General features: G+C 42.5%; 1 protein-coding gene and 1 long non-coding RNA gene across 4 annotated transcripts in view; one reads left to right on the top strand and one right to left on the bottom strand.

Annotated features, from left to right (window-relative positions):
- SHISA9 (shisa family member 9) overlaps nt 1–14,792 on the bottom strand; it is a 525,155-nt gene that overhangs the window by 486,785 nt on the left and 23,578 nt on the right.
- LOC132343842 (uncharacterized) lies at nt 1,680–6,346 on the top strand. The gene is made up of 3 exons (XR_009492833.1): nt 1,680–1,967; nt 4,192–4,347; nt 6,131–6,346. It is a non-coding gene; the product is annotated as an uncharacterized lncRNA (long non-coding RNA).

Below are 14,792 nucleotides of genomic sequence, written 5' to 3'. Positions count from 1 at the left end.
ATTGGGATCTCATGTTACCATCAGACTGTCACAGCACTAAGGATTTCAAATGACTTCAGCCCAAGTAACAGGTTACCCCAGGTCCCCTGTTCTTACAAGCAAAAAATTGCCAAATGTGCCCCCAAACTTGTCTTGGCGAGGTGATGCTTTGATGAAGTATATTCTAACCATATGTCTCATTCAAGTACCATAAACACAGGCAGGTTTGCAGTTCACTTTTACTGTGACACTAAAGAAGACAAGATTTGATTGTATTATTTGTTCCTTCCATCTATTTGTTTGTTTGCTTTCACTATCCTCAGATCTGTGCCAAGGGTTTTATATGCATTATTTAATTTCATCTTCACAGTGATCCAAGGAACCAGATAGTAACACCATATCCCATGAGAGGAGAAAGAGGTTATATACTTTGTCCAAGATCACACCATTAGCATTAATAAGAGGCAGAGCCCATGAATCTGAACCCAAGTTTAAAGGACCCATGAACCCATGCTCTAGACTCTGCCTCAAACCCTGGAGGGTGAACAACATGTAACCACAAATGGGCAGAAGAATCCCTTGCTCCCGAGGTTCATCCAGCCAAAAATGCCTTCCTTCCCACCAAGGCTACCACTAAAATATGATATCTTGGAGGTGCTGAGTCACTCAGTCAACTCTTTGTGATCCCGTACACTGTAGGCCAGGTTCCTCTGTCCATGGGATTTCCCAGGCAAGAATACTGGAATGGGCTGCTATGGGAGGAGCCAAACTTTGAATGCCTACCGCCTCCACCAGAGTATGGATAAGTTAGCTGAACAGTTAGGGTTCTTAGACAGTATTTCTCAAAATATGACCCAGGACCATCTATATCAGGATCACCTGGGAAAATGTAAGGCTGTTAGACAGGCATATACCCACTGTCGTGGAAGGAATGCTTGTGTCCCCTACAAATGCATATGTTAAAGCTCTAACTCCCAAGGTGACTGTATTTGGAGATGATAAAGAAGATGATGAGATGGTTGGATGGCATCATTGACTCAGTGGACATGAGTGTGAGCAAACTCTGGGAGAAATTGAAGGACAGGGAGGCCTGGCCTGCTGCAGTCCATGGGGTTGCAAAGAGTGGGACACAACTGAGTGACTGAACAACAACAACAACAAAAAAACATGATAAAGGTTAAATGAGAATGTAAGGCTGGGGCCCTAATCCAATAAGGCTGCTGCTGCTGCTGCTAAGTCGCTTCAGTCGTGTCCGACTCTGTGCGACCCCGTAGACGGCAGCCCACCAGGCTCCCCCATCCCTGGGATTCTCCAGGCAAGAACACTGGAATGGGTTGCCATTTCCTTCTCCAATGCATGAAAGTGAAAAGTGAAAGTGAAGTCGCTCAGTTGTGCCCGACCCTCAGCGACCCCATGGACTGCAGCCTTCCAGGCTCCTCCGTTCATAGGATTTTCCAGGCAAGAGTACTGGAGTGGGGTGCCATTGCCTTCTCCACCAATAGGGCTAGTGCCCTTCTAAGAAGAGATTTGGGGCTTCCCAGGTGGCACAGTTTGGTAAAGAATACATCTGCCAATGCAGGAGATGCAAGTGACGTGGTTTTGATCCCTGGGTAGGGAAGATCCCCTGGAGAAGAAAATGGCAACCCACTCCAGTATTCTTGCCTAGAGAATTCCATGGACAGAGGAGCCTGGTGGGCTACAGTCCATGAGGTCACAAAGAGTCAGACATGACAGAGCAGGCGCGCATGTGCACACACACACACACACACACCAGAAATCTCTCCTTCTGTCCACCAGGTGAGGACGCAGTGAGAAAGCAGCATCTGTAAACCAGGGTGAGAGCTCTCACTAGGAACCAAATTGACCAGCACCTTGACTTTGGACTTGCCAGCCTCCAAAAACGATGAGAAAATAACTTTCTACTGTTTAAGCAACATACTCTATGGTATTTTTGTTATGGTAGCCTGAGCAGATGAAGACATCTACTGGTAAGCGAAATAAGCAAGGTATGAAAGTGTTTACAAATGTTAATAAATATCTTCAGGAGAACAGACAATAAGCTTATTACAGTGATTGCTTCTGAGGAGGAGAACTGTGCGCTGGAGGGTAGAGGACACCTTGTGTTTATACCCTTTTGTAGCACTTCATTTTTTTCTCCATATTCATGTTGCGTATTCATATAGATGAATGCATTAATTTTTTGGAAGTACTGAATGCAAAAAGCAAGAGGACACTGCCCAGAGGCTGGCTAAGCGGTCCTTCTGGGGAAATCCCCAGCTCCACCAACCACCTAAAACTCAATTGCTGAAAGTCTAACAAATATGCAACACTAGAGTTATAGATACAAAAAACAAAGGGATGGTTGCCAAAGGGGGAGGGGATGAGGAGAGGAAAGAAAGAGGAGAGGGAGATTAAGAGGCACAGAATTCTAGGTGCAAAATAAATGAGTCACCAGTATGAAATGTACAGTGTAGGTAGAGAATGTGCTTAACAGCTATGTAATATCTTTGTATGGTGACAGATCATAACTAGACTCATGGTGATCATTTTGAAATGCATAGAAATACTGCATCACTCTGTTGTGTAACAGGAACTAACCTGGTGTTGTAGGTCAGTTACGCTTCAAAAACAAAGTCATAGAAAAAGAGATCAGATTTGTGGTTACCAAAGGCAGGGGTGGAGAAGAATTAGATGAAGGGGCTTCCCCAATGGCACAGCAGGTAAAGAGTCTGCCTGCAATGCAGGAGACACAGGAGACGTGGGTACGATCCCTGGGTTGGGAAGGGACCCTGCAGAAGGAAATGGCAACCCGAGGAGCCTGGGTGGCTACAGTCCATGGAGTTGCAAAGAGTCAGACACGACTTAGCGACTAAGCACACGTGCAGTCAAAAGTTACAAGCATGCAGTTATAACATAAATAAGTACTGGGATGTCATGTACATGTGATAAACCTAACACTGTTATATGTTACACATGAAAGTTGTCAAGAGAGTAAACCCTAAAAGTTCTCATCAAAGGAAACTTTTTTTCTATTTTTTTAATTGTGTCCATGCAACATGATGGACGTTCACTAAACTTCTAATAAGCATTTCAGGCTGCACGTAAATCAAATCATTATGCTGTACACAAACGTATACAGCGCTGTATGTCAATTATATCTCAATAATACTGAAGAAAAAAAAAAGTACTATAAGTAAATGGCAAGAGACACTCCCCAGAGGTTTGGGTGAGCTGTCCTGGTGGAACGTCCTCAGCTCCACCACTGACCTAAAAGTCAATCCCTAAATCTCCAAAAAACATGCAATGCAAGGATGCAAGGGCAGTGGTGTACTTGCATAACCCGGGGGGCTGAGCTGTGATTCTTGGGAGGACCAGCTAATTGTATGGGAGTGAAAAAGTGAAAGCTGCTCAGTCCAAGCAACTTGTTCAACTCCTTGCGACCCCATGGACCGTAGCCCGCCAGGCTCCTCTGTCCATGGAATTCTCCAGGCAAGAATACTGGAGTGGGTAGCCATTCCCTTCTCCAGGGGATCTTCCCGACCCAGGGATTGAACCCGGGTCTCCTGCATTGCAGATGGATTCTTTACCATCTGAACCACAGGTACCTAGTGGTATTTTCTGCTCCAGGTTATAACAGTGATCTCAGAAATGACATCTTTGGGGTAAGGTACAAATAAATAAGCCCCACTACCCTCCAGCCAGTCCATACTATGCCAGGGCGGGTGGGCAAGTAGGTGAACCCCATTGTGGGATTATCCATGGCACCAAGTAGGAATTTCACAAAGCTATTCATTGGAATCCTGTCTTGTGCAGAAATCTAAGGCCAGAGGGAGCAGCTAAAATCATGCTCAGCCAAAATTACCCACAATGGCTGTTTCTCTGGTTGAGCACCAGATGAAGTAAGTGGCTTCTGTTTGGTGGCCAAGTTATATGAAAAATGCATATCTTTAAATGCTAGAATCACACTCAGGAGAAGCTCGTGGGAAGTGAGTTTGTCTGCAGCAAAAGCAGACTCATGTCTCCCGTCTCACTCCGAGCATATGCTCATTGTGTGGAAGGGTGAGCAGAAATACTCACGTTATTTATGTTGCTCTCTCTCTCTCTCCCCCTCTCACGCCCCCTCTCCCATTTGCTTCTTCCCATCCCTGACCTGAGATCACAGAATAGAATTCACATGTCTTAAAGGCACTTCTGTCTCCCTCTACTCCGTAGTAAGGTTAAGAAAAGATGGCATTGGACTGACCTGGCTCTTCCTCCAATCATGGAAACTTAGAGAATTATTATCATCAGATCCCAACTGTTCAAGCATCCAGTTTCCTAGCAACCCTCGAAACGCTTTGGTGAAGGGTTAGAACGAGGACTTCATGGGTAAGCGGGTAAGGTAGTGGCGGCTGTGCTGGAGATGGCTTGGGAGCTCCCCCGAATTGTCTTAAAAGGCCATTGTCATCCATCATCCCAGCAACCCAACAAGACACTGTTAGTCACAAAAGTGATGTAAGGCAGCCCAGCTGCTCAACATTCCCAGAGGCTCAGGTCTGAATTCCTTAACCTGGACTCGGGGGTCTTCCATTCATCAGTTTCATCACTCTTCACTTCCATGTGCAGCCCCTCCACCCCAGCAAGGCTGTCTCCTCTCCATCCACCTTGCAGCCCTCTCTGAACGTCTTCTTCTATACGCCCATGTTTCTACCCACATCTCCTTCCTCCCTAACTACATCCCCTCCACCCACCCCACACCTCATGTTGTTGTCGTTTAGTGGCTAAGCATGTCTGACTCTGCAACCCCATGGAGTTGTAGCCAGCCAGGCTCCTCTGTCCATGGGATTTCCCAGGCAAGAATACTGGAGTGGGTTGCCATTTCCTCCTCCAGGGAATCTTCCCGAACCAGGGATTGAACACATGTATCCTGCTTTGGCAGGCAGGTTCTTTACCACTGAGCCACCTAGGAAGCCCACCCACACCTCACACCATACTTCTAATCACTTGACTGCCCTCCCCTAGGAATAGCTTTCCCATAATCACTTAACTCTGACTACTGCTGGAGATGTCGTATAGGTTTTGTTATTATGCCTAATTAGAGATACAGGGCAAATTCATCCCACAAGAGCTAAGCCACAGAAGAGGAAAACAATGCAGGAAAGATGGCAAGGCAGCATGTGGATATTGGCAGAACTGAGTGGTCTGAAGGGATTCAGACAGATATCAAGGCATATATAAATTCAGAAGAGTGATCAGACAAAAGATGAGATTTGTTTGGACCTTGGTTTCTCTCTCTGAATACTTAGCATCCATTCCTCCACTGTCTGCCCAGAGTCTCAATTTCATTTTGGAGATTTTCATCTTCCTCCCTGAGTGCAATCTTGGTGAGACTGTCAATCAAGGTACCAGCCCTCCCTAGCCAAGGTTGACCATGTGACTCAGTGTGGGCTAGCCAGACACTCCCCAGGACCTTATATTTAAGTGGAGTAGGCACAAAGAAAGAAAAATGGTTAGAATGATTGATGTCTGCAGGGGAGCTTTGATGAGACCACAGATTAGCTCAAGCCACCAGCCCTGGTTAGAGCTGCCCTGATTCTTACTATGCCAAGCTTTGTTCTTCAAATGCCCCTTCAGTTCTATGAACCATCCCAAATTCTTCAAAAGAGCTCCCTTTTTGCTTAAGTCGCATAGCACTGATTTCTGTCACTTATTTTTAATTTCTTTTATTTTTATTTTTTGGCTGAGCTGTGTGCAGCAAGCACGCACGATCTTAGTTCCCTGACCAGGGATTGAACCTATTCCCCCTGCACTGGATGTACAGAGTCCTAACCACTGGACCACCAGGGAAGTCCCTGATTTCTGTTACTTATAACCAAACCAGCCTGATACGGACTGTTTACATCAAGCCTTGAAGGATGACAGAAACTAGCATGCAGAGAGGAGGAAAGAGAATTGTCAATAGCTTTGTCCTCCACTGGCTCTTTTAAGCCGCTCTAAGAGGTTGGCTAATAACTTTGGAATGGGCACACTCCATATCAATGTTGTTGTTGTCTTAGTCACTAAGTTGTGTCCAATTCTTTAGTGACCCTATGGACTGTAGCCTTTCAGGCTCCTTTGTCTGTGGAATTTTCCAGGCAAGAATACTGACGTGGGTTGCCATTTTCTTCTCCAGGTGATCTTCCCAACACAGGGATCGACCCTCATCTTCTGCATCGGCAGATGGATTCTTTACCACTGAGCCCCCTATCAAAGATAGGGAAAACTAATAGGAAAGCGCCCTATCAATGAGGTCTGCCTGAAACCAGAAAGGATTGCCTTGGGAAATAATAAGTCTGCCACCAGGGAAGGTGATTAAGTTGGACGGAGTAAACATGAGCCCAGCAGCATTCTTCTAAGTTCTCCAGTATTTCATTTCCTCCGTACACATCAATAATTGCTACACAAAAAGATATTTAACAGATCTATCAGTTTGAAAAACACTGAAATGAATGCAATTATAAATGGCTTTATTACTTTTATTCTCAATCTTTAAGGTGCCAATAAGATGCATTGAGAATCTCCAAGAGGTGGAGACAGCAGGTAGCAATTCCCAAATTTATTTGGGCAAGAAACTAAAGGACCAGTGTTCCGTGGAACACCCACAGGGAAGCCCAATTAGAGGGACAGAGCAGTCCTGGGACACACTAGAACAGCTGTAAAGCACCTAACACAGTGCCTGGCACATAGTAAGTGCTCAAAATCGTAGCTATAATCTATACAGACACACCTCAGAGATACTACAGGCTCAGTACCGGATGACTGCAATAAAGCGAGTATCGCAATAAACAAGTCACACAAATTTCTTGGCTTTCCAGTGCATATAAAAATCATGTTTACACTAGCCTGTAGGGTATTAAGTGTGCAATAGCATCATGTCTGAAAAAACGTACATACTTTAATTTAAAAATATTTTATTGCTGAGAAACGCTAACCATCATCCAAGCCTTCAGCAAATTGTGATCTTTTTACTGGTGAAGTATTTGAAATATGACAAGAATTACCAAAATGTGAGACAGAGACACAAAATGAGCAAATGTTATTGGAAAAAACGCTGCTGATAGACTTGATGCATGGTTGCCACAAACCTTCAATTTGTAAAAAAAAAAAAACAAAACAAAACAAAACACAGTATCTTTTTATGGCTGAACAATATTTTATTGTATATATGTACCACAGCTTCTTTATCCATTCACCTGTCAATGGACATTTAGGTTGCTTCCATGTCCTGGCTATTGTAAATAGTGCCACAATGAATATTGGGGTGCATGTATCCTTTAAATTAATTGTCACTAATTAGCTGTCCCTTAAATGTGCATTAACACAACATTGTAAATCAACTAACTCAAAAAAAAAGTTTTAATGCAGTATCTGTAAAGTACAATAAAGCAAAACTTAATAAAACAAGACATGCCTGTAATTAATATCTCACTTTGTTCTCATTTCTGAATATCATTTCCCCACATTTAGGACTATGACCTCTGCCCCTCCCTCACCAGACTCTAGCCCCCTTGGGCTTCCTTTGGTTTCACAGATGAAGTAGTTTCCAGCCTCAAGACCTTTGCACATTCTGTTTCCTCTGCCTTCACTTTCCCCTGTGCTTCACTTGGACAGTTCCTTCTCACTCATCTTTGGGTCTCAGTGAATCGTCACCCCCTCAGTGACTTAGCCCTGTTATCCTTAATCCCATCATCTTCCTTGTTTCCTCCTATACTTATCACAAGTAATATCTCTTACACGTTTTTAGTCTATTAGATTTGCAAACAGTCCTATCCCCCTCAACTGTAGACTCCAGAGGTCAGAAACCTGGCTGGGTTTTGCTCCATTAACACAGTGTCTAACTAGATCTAACAAGAAAAAGATTTATTGAATACATGCATAAGACAGAAGTAATTCCCCATACAAAGGATGGGCTTCCCAAGTGGTACAGTTGGTAAAGAATCCACTTGCCAATGGAGGAAAAACAACAATGATTTTTTTAAAGATCAAAAATATACTATTGAAATATTCAGCTCTAGGTTGACTTTCCTATAGGAGACAAAGGGATATAGTTCTGTTATGTAGTTTTATGGTAGATTGACTTGTTACATGTAAATAGCTAAAAGAACCTAGAAGAACAAAGGGTTGTAATATGCCTCAGACTATCCACTCATGTATTCATCCATTCATTAAAGATATGCTAATCACCTACTATACATCCAAACACCATATGTTAGGCACCATGCATTGAGGCCTTCCCAATCCATCAAGTGGGTTTATATTCCCTCAGTTTATATTCCATTTATCTTCCCTCATTAAAAAAATCATAAGTGCTTAGACTTATGTCAATATGAGTATAAATATAAGGCAAACAACACTATGCTCCTAGCTAGCTCTCACAGCAGACACGGTTAATCAACCACAGCACTCATGCCCACAGGGTTTGACTCTAACCTAAAAATCCCTTTCAGCACTTTTCTTCAGGCAGCCCCTTCCCAGCACCTAAAAGGGAATCCATGTGCCTACTCTGGGTAGAAGAAAGATCCCAGGTTTTGAAATCAGACTACAGTGTATGAGATGGTTGGATGGCATCACTGACTCGATGGATATGAGTTTGAGTAAGCTTCAGGAGTTGGCAATGGACAGAGAAGCCTGGCGTGCTGCAGTCCATGGGGTCACAAAGAGTCAGACACAACTGAACAACTGAACTGATACTGATACAGTAGTGTATTTGAATCCATGCATCATATGCATAGCTTCTGATACATGGTATCTGACATCTATATCTGTTTACTCTGTCAGATATAGAAAACCTCAGCCACCATACCAGCTCATTAAGAGAATTAAATGAGATAATACATTGGAAACACCTGGCAGACAGCATCCAATAAATGCTAACTATTGGTGTTATTACATTTACCCAAGTAAGCCTCATAAAGTGTTTCACATACCGTGATGCTTAATCAAATGGGCTGACATGAGCAATAACCAGCCAAAACAACCACAACAGAATACAAAGCTGGAAAACCGGGCAAAAGGAGCAACAACGATGTCCTCTGTCCGCAAACTTTCCCCACCATGATATAGCCCATTTCCTTCCCATACTTTTACTAAAAAGTATCCTTGGGGGGGCAGAGGATGCTCAGAGCATTCATGATGGAAAATTCAGAGACTGCATCTTTTGTTCTTGAGTGCTTTTCTTAGCTTGACCTGATTTTGCTCCGAGGGTGAGGATTATAAGATCGGTGGCATATTGGGGGCATTTTGGAATTCAGAGTCAAAAGGTAGGTAAGTACTTGATCTTAATTATAGATGCTATACCCAGGGCATATGGCTTGCTACTGGAGGGCTGTCCAGTTTTGGGATATGAAATGAATCTGTGGATCTGCTGGGGTTTTTTTTCCTTTGTATCCACCATCTCCTCCCTCTGGATTTTAAGACTTCCTTTTAAATATAATAATTAAATGTGGAACATAGCTGTTGGGGATTTAATAGTCTGCTTGGCAATATTTGAAAATCAACATTATAATCCAAAGCAGGCTGTTATTACAGTTACTTGGCATACACCGGAGTTGAGTTTTTTTAATTGTGCACATCAACACAGCATAGTTATTTCAAAAATGTTAAATACGCCCAGCTCCCTCCTTAATTTGTTTTTGCGGTGATGAAATTGAGAGCCAAGATGGAGAAGGGATATCGTAGGGGACCTAAGACACAGGGAAGTCCAAAGGAATGATATGGGAGAAAACGCTATTGAAAAAAGTCAATTGTGCTCAAATTAGTGGACTGAACTTGGTGTGACACTTCATAATTTCCAGGTGATGCTGGAATATGTATTCATGATTTTTTTTATTACATGTAATTTCCAGGTGATGCTGGAATATGCATTCATGAGTTTATTATATGTAATTTCTCTGGGCATGCAACTTGGCATTTGCTAAACTTTGATAACTGCACTGAAAGCTTAGTCCATAAGAAATAAAACCTGGTGAACTGACAAGAAAAAATGTGAGTAGCAATTCCTTGAGAAATGTGCTCAGTGTTGTATTTTCTTATATTCCTTTTTATTTATTTATTTATTTGGCTTCCCTGGGCCTTAGTTGTGGCACACAGAATCGAGTTCCCTGACCACGGATTGAGCCCTGGCCCCCTGCATGTGAAGCATGGAGTCTGAGCCACTGGAGCACCAGGGAAGTCCCTCAGGGTTGTATTTTGACAGTACTTATTCAACAATTCCGGAGAAGGCAATGGCACCCCACTCCAGTACTCTTGCTTGGAAAATCCCATGGACGGAGGAGCCTGTTAGGCAGCAATCCATGGGGTGGCTAAGAGTCGGACACGACTGAGCGACTTCCCTTTCACTTTTCACTTTCATGCATTGCAGAAGGAAATGGCAACCCACTCCAGTGTTCTTGCCTGGAGAATCCCAGGGACGGGGGAGCCTGGTGGGCTGCCGTCTATGGGGTCGCACAGAGTTGGACACGACTGAAGTGACTTAGCATAGCATAGCATTCAACAATTCTGTTATTGAGCACCTAATATAGAGAGACAAATTCCCTGGTCTTGTGGAGCTGACCTTTGGATGGGAAAGATAGTAAAGAAACAAATGAACAAGATGATGTTTAGGTAGTGATATGAGCTATGACGAAAAGAAAATGGTGACCTAATAGAGAGTTATGGTTGTGGGATTCCATATGTAGGATGAGCTACTTTCTATAGGGAGGCTTCCCTAGGAGGATAACTGTTTAGCAGAAACCTAAATGATGCAAAGAGTGGGGCAAGGCAGAGGGAAAAGCAAAAAGAAAGTCCTTACCTAAGGCAAAAGCAATCCTGGTTCATTTAAATAAGAAAAGAGAGAGCTCCCTGTGGTCAAATGAGTGAGACAGTGTTTGGGCCAGATTATGCAAGACCAAGTAGGAGTTTGTTATTATTATTGCAACAGAAATGGGCAATGGAGAGCTCAGCTGCAGAGTTTTAAGCAGGAAGTGGCATAATGAAATTCAGGTGAAGACCGCCAAATGTTGCTATGACCCAAATTGCCCATGTCAAATGCAAGAGCACTAGACCTGGGGTTTGGAGTTTGGGATTCTAGTCCTTGTCTTGCCACTTAACCAGTGCTGTTAGCTTAGACCAATCACAGCTAGTTAAGTGGCTGGGCTTCATTAGTTTATTCACCAAGTAATGACTCATGGTCTACTGTGTTGGAAAAGATCCTGATGCTGGGAAAGATTGAAGGCAAGAGGAGAAGGGGACAACACAGGATGAGATGGGTGGATGGCATCACTGACTCGGTGGACATGAATTTGAGCAAACTCCAGGAGTTGGTGATGGACAGGGAAGCCTGACATACTGCAGTCCATGGGGTGGCAAAGAGTCGGACATGACTGGGAGACTGAACTGAACTGAACTGTTTTCAGGTCTAAATGTGGGGGATAGAGATACACAGAGAAGAGCTCACAATCCGGCAGAATAAAATCACAACAGAGTTAGCATACTTACGGCTACATTTGAGTATCCCAGCTAAAGAGGCAATAGTCCCAAGGTGGTTTTTCTAAAAGTTAGATGAGATGACCTAAGTATTGGAAACTGTGGGTAATTTATGATGGTAGGTTTTGCTTATAGAAATCAGCATTCTTTCCCAAGCAAGTGACAGAAACCCAACTCAAGCTGATTGAATTTCAAAGAAATTCATTCTGTTCCTGAAAGGCCCATGGCTTCAGGTATGGCTGGATCCAGGAACTCAAACCCTATCAGAACTAAACTCATTCTCTCCCCCTTTCCGTTCTGCCTTTCTCTTCCATGTCTTTATTCCATGGTGGGATGCTCCTGCCCCTTGTGAAGGCAAGGTAGCTTCAAGCAACTCCAGGTGTGCCTTCTACCTCCTACCAACCCTAAGTGATTTTTCTCCCAAGCGGTTCAACAACATGATAGACCTTATTCATCATCATTATGACTGGAGATTATTTTGTATCTATGAAGAGGCGATGATTAATGACAGAAGCAAGATTTTCAGTACCACATTATGTGAAGAGGTTCATAATTACATGTATAATGGTGGTGGTTTAGTCGCTAAGTTGTGTCCAACTCTTGCAACCCCATGGACTGTAGCCTGCCAGGCTCCTCTGTCCATGGGACTTTCCAGGCAAGAATACTGGAGCAGGTTGCTATTTCCTTCTCCAGGGAATATTCCCAAGCCAGGAATCGAACCCACTTCTCCTGCACTGCAAGCAGATTCTTTATCAACTGAGCTATGAAGGAAGCCCATAGGTGTAATACTCATGTAAATTAAATAACAATGAATACATGTTTAAAGAACCATACCAGGATCTGAACCTACCCACCTCTATGCTTATTAGCAGAACAAAAATCTTCATAATGAACAATTTTTAAAAATATGCTTATACAGTGGTGACCATTTTGTAATTTACATAAGTATTAAGTCACTACGTTGTGTACCCGGAACTAACATGGTGTTGTGGGTTAATTACACTTCAGTGAAAAAAAAGAAGCAGGATCAGGATTTAACTTCAATCACTGTTCTAGTCTATGGATTTGGGGAAAACTGCCTTATTTGTGTTTTCTTTAAACAGAGGCAATATTCTCTCATGTCTCTAGGTGTACATCTTATGTGTAACTGAACCACTTTACTAAACAGTAGAAATCAACACCACATTGTAGGAAAAGTTAAGACTCTGAGCTCCCAATGCAGGGGGCCTGGGTTCAATCCCTGGCCAGGGAACTAGATCCCACATGCTGCAACTAAAAAGCATGTGTGCTTGCCACAATCAGACCCAGCACAACTAGAAATAAGTAAATATTAAAAAAAAAAAACCCACAGCATTGTAAATCAACTACACTTCAGTGAAATAATGTTTTTAAAGTGCACATTCTTGTCTTCACTAATATTAAACATGCAATTTCTCTCTTAAAAGGAAAACATGCTTATACAATCCTCCTGTCAGCTATTATCAAAGGATTGTTTGACTGAGGACCTTCCTTGACTTTGAATGTACGCACTAAATATTTTTAAACAATGCCTCTGAAGAATGAGGTGCTTTCTCCATTCCTTGTTAGTACTTAATAAAGACAGTCAAAAATTACATGCTGCCCTTGCACAACTTTCAATTCATGGGCTTTAGGCATTTCGATATTTTGTTAAAATATCTGAGTATCTGAATATTTTAAACAGCTTTCTTTGGATAACAGGTAAGGCATCAAACTAAGGAGGAACTGTACCAATAACTATGACGTCTATCCCTGTGCTTCACATCCTTAAGTCCATTTCCAAGAAATGCCAAGTAAACATGTATCTGTGATCAGTAATTGTGTCCTAAATATTCAATTTTAAATAGCAATTCATCCACTTTCCATCACTCTGAATTAACAACCATATCAATATCTCAGCTAATTTGCTTGCACAATTTTTTAAATAATTCTTTTTTTTTTTTTTGGCTGCACTGGGTCTTCATTGCTGTGCAGGTTTTCTCTAGTTGCAGGGGCTACTCTTCATTGCGGTGCACAGGCCTGTCACTGCTATGACCCCTCCTGTTGCGGAGCACAGTCTCTAGAGTGTGTGTGCTTCAGCGGTTGAAGCACGTGGGCTCAGTAGCTGCAGCTCCTGGGCTCTAGAGCACGGGCTCAACAGATGCGGCACATGGGCTTTGCCGCTCCACTGCATGTGGGGTCTTCCCAGATCAGGGGTAGAACCTGTGTCTCCTGTACTGGCAGGTGCATTCTCCACCACTGAACCTCTAGGGAAGCACAATAATGTCTTCTAAACAGTATTAACTTCACAAGTTTCATGGTTGTGTCACTTTAGAAAGAAAAACAGAACCCATACATTTCCATGTACTTCAGTTTCATTATTTGTAAAATGCAAAGAATGGACTGACTTTAAGCTCCATGAAGTCATATATACACACATATATATACACACCTATATACATGTCTATATATATATACACCTACATACACATGTGTGCATGCACACACACACACACACACAATGCCACTCTCCATATCCCTAGCACTAAGCCCCAGTGCCTACCATATAGTAGGTACTCAATACACACTCATCCAATGAGCAAACCATTTAAGGAACAATCAGTAATTCCCCAAAATGTAAGTCTGTGTTCTCACTTTCAACTGACGGGAGGCCAAAAAAAAAAAAAAAAACAGAGAGAAAATATAAGGATGCTGGAATGAGATTTTTCATAAAATCAATTTCATTCAGTTTAGGAGTTGTGTTTTATTTTGAGAGCTATATCTAACCTAAATGTTTGGTGTTACAATGCCCATATCATTTGGGAAATGATGCTGATTGCTTTCATAGTTACTTTTTACATCATTATCTTCCTTAGCAAAATTGAAGGCACACTATATTGGTCCCTCCATTCTTGTTTTTTTTTTTTAATTTTTTGTCACCTTTGAAACCAAAAATGTGGTAAACCAAAGGCAAAATGACTCCTAAAGTTCCTTCTAGCTCTGAAATTCTGTAAGATAGACTTCTTGCTGGGTGGCCTTGAATAAATACATCCGGGGTGTGATTCAGCACCATGGACAAATCTCAAAGAAGGCCCATCTCCCTGGACCAAGGGCTGGATTTCTACGTGTAAAAATCCAGGCTCTGCTTTGAGCATGGCCTTTTGTGAGCACACAACTCCAGGCCTAATACCTAAATTAATAAGTCTAAGTCTCCATTCAATGAAATACCCAGATTATGATTACATTTAGTTTCATTAACTGCATTCTCAGACTAATGTGACAGGATTTCCTTTTCAACTTGTAATTAACTTTACTGAGAATTCTTAATTGGGATT

The sequence above is a fragment of the Bos taurus genome, chromosome 25 (genome assembly GCF_002263795.3).
Source record: "Bos taurus isolate L1 Dominette 01449 registration number 42190680 breed Hereford chromosome 25, ARS-UCD2.0, whole genome shotgun sequence".
NCBI lineage: Eukaryota > Metazoa > Chordata > Mammalia > Artiodactyla > Bovidae > Bos > Bos taurus.
The sequence above is the reverse complement of the archived record's forward strand: the minus strand, read 5'-3'. Positions and strand labels throughout refer to the sequence as shown.